This window comes from Schistocerca serialis, chromosome 8, assembly GCF_023864345.2.
Source record: "Schistocerca serialis cubense isolate TAMUIC-IGC-003099 chromosome 8, iqSchSeri2.2, whole genome shotgun sequence".
Classification (NCBI taxonomy): Eukaryota; Metazoa; Arthropoda; class Insecta; order Orthoptera; family Acrididae; genus Schistocerca; species Schistocerca serialis.
The window spans coordinates 124,910,465-124,916,434 of record NC_064645.1 but is presented as its reverse complement, the minus strand read 5'-3'; the positions used below and the strand labels follow the sequence as shown (position 1 = coordinate 124,916,434).

General features: G+C 53.3%; 1 pseudogene; it reads right to left on the bottom strand.

Annotated features, from left to right (window-relative positions):
* Positions 1-225: 225 nt before the first annotated feature.
* Positions 226-380, bottom strand: LOC126417525 (5.8S ribosomal RNA; annotated as a pseudogene).
* Between the last annotated feature and the right edge of the window lie 5,590 nt (positions 381-5,970).

Genomic DNA, 5,970 nt, shown 5'->3' with positions numbered 1-5,970 from the left:
TTAAATTCAGCGGGTAGTCTCGCCTGCTCTGAGGTCGTTGTACGAGGTGTCGCGCGCCACACCGCCAGCCGGCTGTGCTCGCTACCGAGAAAGTACCGGTATACGAACCGCCAGGAGACGGGCGCGCATCGCACGTTTAAGGAGACGCGGCCGCCCCCACAGGCGGCCACGACACTCCCACGTCTCCGAAGCGGGGCAAACGCCGCGCGCTTCAGTATACGTAGCCGACCCTCAGCCAGACGTGGCCCGGGAACGGAATCTATGGACCGCAATGTGCGTTCGAAACGTCGATGTTCATGTGTCCTGCAGTTCACATGTCGACGGGCAATTTGCTGCGTTCTTCATCGACCCACGAGCCGAGTGATCCACCGTCCTGGGTGATCTTTTTTTAGTTTTCCACTGTCTCTTTCAAAACAGTTGCATAGGCGGGACTGAGGCGTTTGACGGCCCCTGTTCCAGTGTTTTGTGTCCAACGGCCTCACGGCCGATGGGCGTCGTACGGCTCCACACCGGAGCGGACAGGCACTCGGGCGAAAGTCATTCAAAACCGGCGCGAGGAGCCAGGTGCCGCACGCCAGCCACTCCAGAGCTTCAGCGCTCGTACCACACAACATTTCCGCTAGTTTTGAGATGCACGCGACTCGGTTAGGCGGAGTGCGTGCGTCGTGGTATAACAACCCGGCGTCTGTATCTTCGGGATAAGGATTGGCTCTGAGGATCGGGGCGTGTCGGGCTTGGTCGGGAAGTGGGTCAGCGCTAACGTGCCGGGCCTGGGCGGGGTGTGTACCGTAGGGGTGCCGGTAAGTGTGGGCGTCTAGCGCGGGCGTGGTCTGCTCTCGCCGTTGGTCGGCCTCGTGCTGGCCGGCGGTGCAGGATGCGAGCACCGGTGCTTCAACCTGCGTGCGCGATCCGAGCTCGGTCCCGTGCCTTGGCCTCCCACGGATCTTCCTTGATGCGAGGCCGCGTCCGCCTTAGCGTGCTCCTCCGGAGGCGCGCGGGTGCGCGGATTCTCTTCGGCCGCCATTCAACGATCAACTCAGAACTGGCACCGACTGGGGGAATCCGACTGTCTAATTAAAACAAAGCATTGCGATGGCCCTAGCGAGTGTTGACGCAATGTGATTTCTGCCCAGTGCTCTGAATGTCAACGTGAAGAAATTCAAGCAAGCGCGGGTAAACGGCGGGAGTAACTATGACTCTCTTAGTCTAGCCGAAGCCATTATATTTCTGTGTCTGGTGTCCCATGTCAGTTACCACGGATGCAAGCGAAACTCCTATAGCTGCAATCCGACAGCTAACTGTCGCTGACGAGAAATAACCGCTACGATTTTTCTCTCAAAAGCTCGCGGCCTCGCAACGGAAATGGTCAGCGTACTACCATGAAATGTTGGACCTTTACAAAGCGCTTCCGAGAAGAGAAGACCACTGCCAATTTTTATGAACTATCATCCAACAGTGCATTCCCTTCTCAACGTGAGCGAGGGCTGTACTCCACGGCGATTCCGTCACCTTGATTTTTTTGACCAATCGACTAGGTATTTCGAAATTTATTCTCTGACCACGAATTCTTTGACATCAGAGGTATTAGATATATGTATACTACCTGTTAGTGACACATAAAAAGTTGTGCCAGGTGGGACTCGAACCCAATTTTGCCTCTTATCGCAAGCAGTCACCCTAACCTATTTATTCATCTTCCCTGGACTGATCCAGACCTCTAGTTGCCACACTGTACGCATCCCTTAATGCTCACAACATCCCTTGGGTTCCCGGAATAGGGACAATTAGATTACATGTTCAACGTAAAGGTCGGGGTAAGCCGCTGAACCTCCTTCGTGCTAGGGATTGGGGCTTGCAATTGTTCCCCATGAACGAGGAATTCCCAGTAAGCGCGAGTCATAAGCTCGCGTTGATTACGTCCCTGCCCTTTGTACACACCGCCCGACGCTACTACCGATTGAATGATTTAGTGAGGTCTTTGGACTGGTACGCGGCATCGACTCTGTCGTTGCCGATGCTACCGGAAAGATGACCAAACTTGATCATTTAGAGGAAGTAAAAGTCGTAACAAGGTTTCCGTAGGTGAACCTGCGGAAGGATCATTACCGACTAGACTGCATGTCTTTCGATGTGCGTGTCGTGTCGCGCAACACGCTACTGTACGGCTCGCAGTAGCCGTGCGCCGAATAGCCGAAACTGTTAGGACAACTTCTCATGGTAAATGGGAAATCCGGGTTCGAGTCACGGTCCGGCACAAATTTTCATGTGTCACTAGTATTTGATATATCTATATCAGCTCATGTCAAAGAATTCGCTATCACCGAATAATTTTTTTGTATTTAGTACCACTGTGGATCGTGAACATTGTCAGACATTTTAAAACAAGTAGTACAAACCTAACGAGCAAAACGACAATAATTACGTGCATGCTACCCACATGTGTGTATGTCTGAAGGAGCAGACACTGTACAATCTGTTGACAACGGATGTTCGATTTCTTAAGGGCGCAGACAACACCGTGCCCATTTCCTCTAGTGCAAGCCTGTTCAGTGTTTGCACTCCCGGAGCGCGCTCATACTCTGTGAATGTAGCCAAATCTGCTTTGTGTTTCAGCTTTCCCTACCACTGCGCTATTCCGACCAGGAGTGTGAGTGAGACGGTTACATGCCAAAGGCTGCACGTGTGGGAAACTCTGGACGACATATTTGCAACACAGTGTAACTACAACGATGCGCGGCGGGACCAAACGGGAGCGGCCCGAGAACAAACGAACGGGAAAGGACGGACACGAACAAAGACGGACGACCGAGCGAGACCTTACGACGACAACACGCGAGAAGCAACGGGGTGACAAGAGACAACCAAACGAATCCACAACATCCACTAGTAACGAAAGCAAAGTACTGTAAATAAGCTGTCTGTTACCGAGATGACAAACTTCACGAGTTTCAGACTGCCTGGCTGAGCTTTTTCTTTTCTTTATTGTTATTTTCACACCTGATACAGGTAGGCCAGCAGTGGCATACTACGCCGCTCTTCGGCCACAGATATGACTAATGATACAAAAGGAGACAATTGAAGAACAGACATGGTGGATATACAAACGTAGACATACAAAATTAAAACACACGGAGCCGTTCACGGGCGCAGTGTCCAAAATAAAAACGTTCAGAAACGTGAGCACGCACAGAGAAGGCAGATGACACACGCGAACTATGGAGCACAAACGATGAAACACTGGAACACGATGGCACACACAAACGCTAGGCGATGATCTCCGGCGCGCGAAAGTTCTCTTTACGTGTACGTCCGAGGACCTGCCAAATAGGGGGAGGAGGGAGAGGGGAGGGTGTAGATGCCAGTGGCAGAGGAGATGGGAGGGGTAGGAAAGAAGGTACGGGAGGGGAAGCCCGGGGAAGAGGAGGGAGGAGGAAGGGAGGAGGGAGAGAAGGGAGAGAGGGTGCCCTTGGGAAAAAACACAGGGGGTGGATGGGGATTTTCAAAGTTGGTAGGAGGGGTAGATGGAGGGGAGGAGGGCATCATCAGGGAGGGAGAGTTGGTGCAAGCAACCTTGGGCAAGGGTATGGAGAGTGGAGAGATGGAGAACAGGTGGGATGTGGAAATACAGGCGCGGCAGTGGACGGGGATGGGAGAGGATGGGAGATACAAGTGCGTGAGTGAGGGGTATCAAGTTTGCGGGAGGTGTAGATCCGTATCCATTCACGGAAAAGGACTAGGTGCGGGAACGGGATGAGGTCATATAGGATCCGCGTGGGGGATAAGGGGTGGATGTGATAGGCGAGGTGGAGCACATGGCATTCTAGAATTTGAAGGGATTGGTAAAAGGTAGGAGGGGTGGAGAGCCAGGCGGGATGAGCGTAGCAGAGGATAGGGCGGGTAAGGGATTTATAGGTTTGGAGGATGGTCGATGGGTCCAGACCACATGTGCGGCCAGAAAGGAGCTTGAGGAGACGGAGTTGGAAGCATGCCCTAGCTTGGATAGTCTGGAGGTGGGGATCCAGGAGAGGCGACAGTCAAGGCTGACGCCAAGATACTTGAGGGTGGGAGTGAGGGTGATAGGATGGCCATATATGGTGATACAGAAGTCGAGGAGATGGAAGGAAGGGGTGGTTTTGCCTACAATGATCGTCTGGGTCTTGGAAGGATTGACCTTGAGCAACCACTGGTTACACCAAGTGGTGAACCCATTGGAGAAAGTGTTGGGATCGTTGCAGGGTGGGGGCGAGGGCAAGGCTGGCGGTGTCGTCGGCGTATTGGTGATGGTGGACGGGGGGGGGGGCGATGAAGGTGGCAGCATGTCCGCTGTATACAGAAGGTATAGAAGAGGGGAGAGGATGGAACCTTAGGACACACCAGTGGAGGGGTAGAAGGTGTCGGAATCTGTGTTATGGATGGTGACATAGGAAGGACGTTGGGACAGAAAGGACCCGATCAGACGGACATAGTTGATAGGATGGATGAAGGTTTGGAGCTTGAAGAGGAGGCCGGAATGCCAGACACGGTCATAAGCACATGCAAGGTCGATGGAGATGATGATGGCAGAGGAACTGGAGTTGAGCTGTTCAGAGAGGAAATGAGTGAGGTGAAGGAGAAGGTCATCAGTAGAGAAGGATGGTCGAAAGTCACACTGGGTAATGGGAAGGAGGCGGTGCTGGAGGAGATGCTGGTGGATGCGTTGGGTAAGGATGGATTCCAGGACCTTGCTGGAGACCGAGGTAAGGCTGATGGGACGGTAGGAGGAGACAGTGGATGGTGGTTTATCGGGTTTGAGGAACATTGGGATCTGGGAGGTTTTCCACAGATCGGGGTAGAAGCCGGTGGACAAGACCAGATTATAGAGTTGGGCCAGGGTGGAGAGGAAGGAGGCAGGAGCTTCACGGAGATGGCGATAGGTAACACGATTGTGACCGGGAGCGGTGTTGCATTTCATGCGGAGTGTATCGATGATATCCTGAGTTGTGATGGGGGCATTGAGTTCATTGTGTGTAATTTTGTCCAAGTACTGGAAGCCAGGAGCGAGTGGAGGGACAGAGGTGTCAGTTCGATCGTGGACATCAGGGAAGAGGGAGTAAGTCGAACTGGGGATCGTCAGGGAGGGTTAAGATATCAGAGAGGTAGGATGCAAAGTGATTGGCCTTACTAAGGTTGTTAGGGAAGGCTCGGTCATCATGAAAGAGAGGGTAGTGGGGGGGGGGGGTTAGATCTGGTAAGGCATTGGAAGGCTGACCAGTACCTGGACGAGGTGACAGGTAGGGTAGCATTAAGACGGGTGCATGTATGGCGCCAGTCCCGGCGTTTCTTAGCTGTGAGCAGGTTTCTGGCGTGTCGCTGTAGTTGCCAGTGGCGTCGTAGTGTGTCCCGATCGTGCATGTGAAGGAAGGCACGGTACAGACGGCGGGATTCACAGAGGAAGAGGATGGCCTGTGGGGGTAGAGTGGGACGGTGTAGGTGGATGGCGACGGTGGGGACATGGGCCTCCATGGTCTCTGACAAGGTCTGCTGGAGAAAGGCGGCAGCAAGGGTAACATCATCAGGGTGGTGGAAGGCGAGGGGGTGGCTATCGATCTGGGTAGACAGAGTATCCCGGTAGGTATTCCAGTCGACATGAGAATAATCATGGACATACTTCGGAGGAAGGTCAATGTGGTGATTGGGACAGGGGCATCGACCGTCTGAAACGGTGAGGAGTACAGGGAGGCAGTCACTTCCAATAGGGTCAAGGACATCCACCACTTTGTGGCCAAGGAGTTTAGGGGAGGAGAGGACGACATCGGGAGTGGTATTGGATTCGCAGTGGGTGTGCAGGGGAAGGGGAATGAGGTCACCTTGGAGGTTGGAGAGGAACTGATGCCACCACCATACCTGGTGGCAGAACGACTATGGATGTTGAGGTCAGCAGCAATCACGTAGGAGGAGAAGGTACGGTCAATGTGGGAAAGGAAGTAAAAA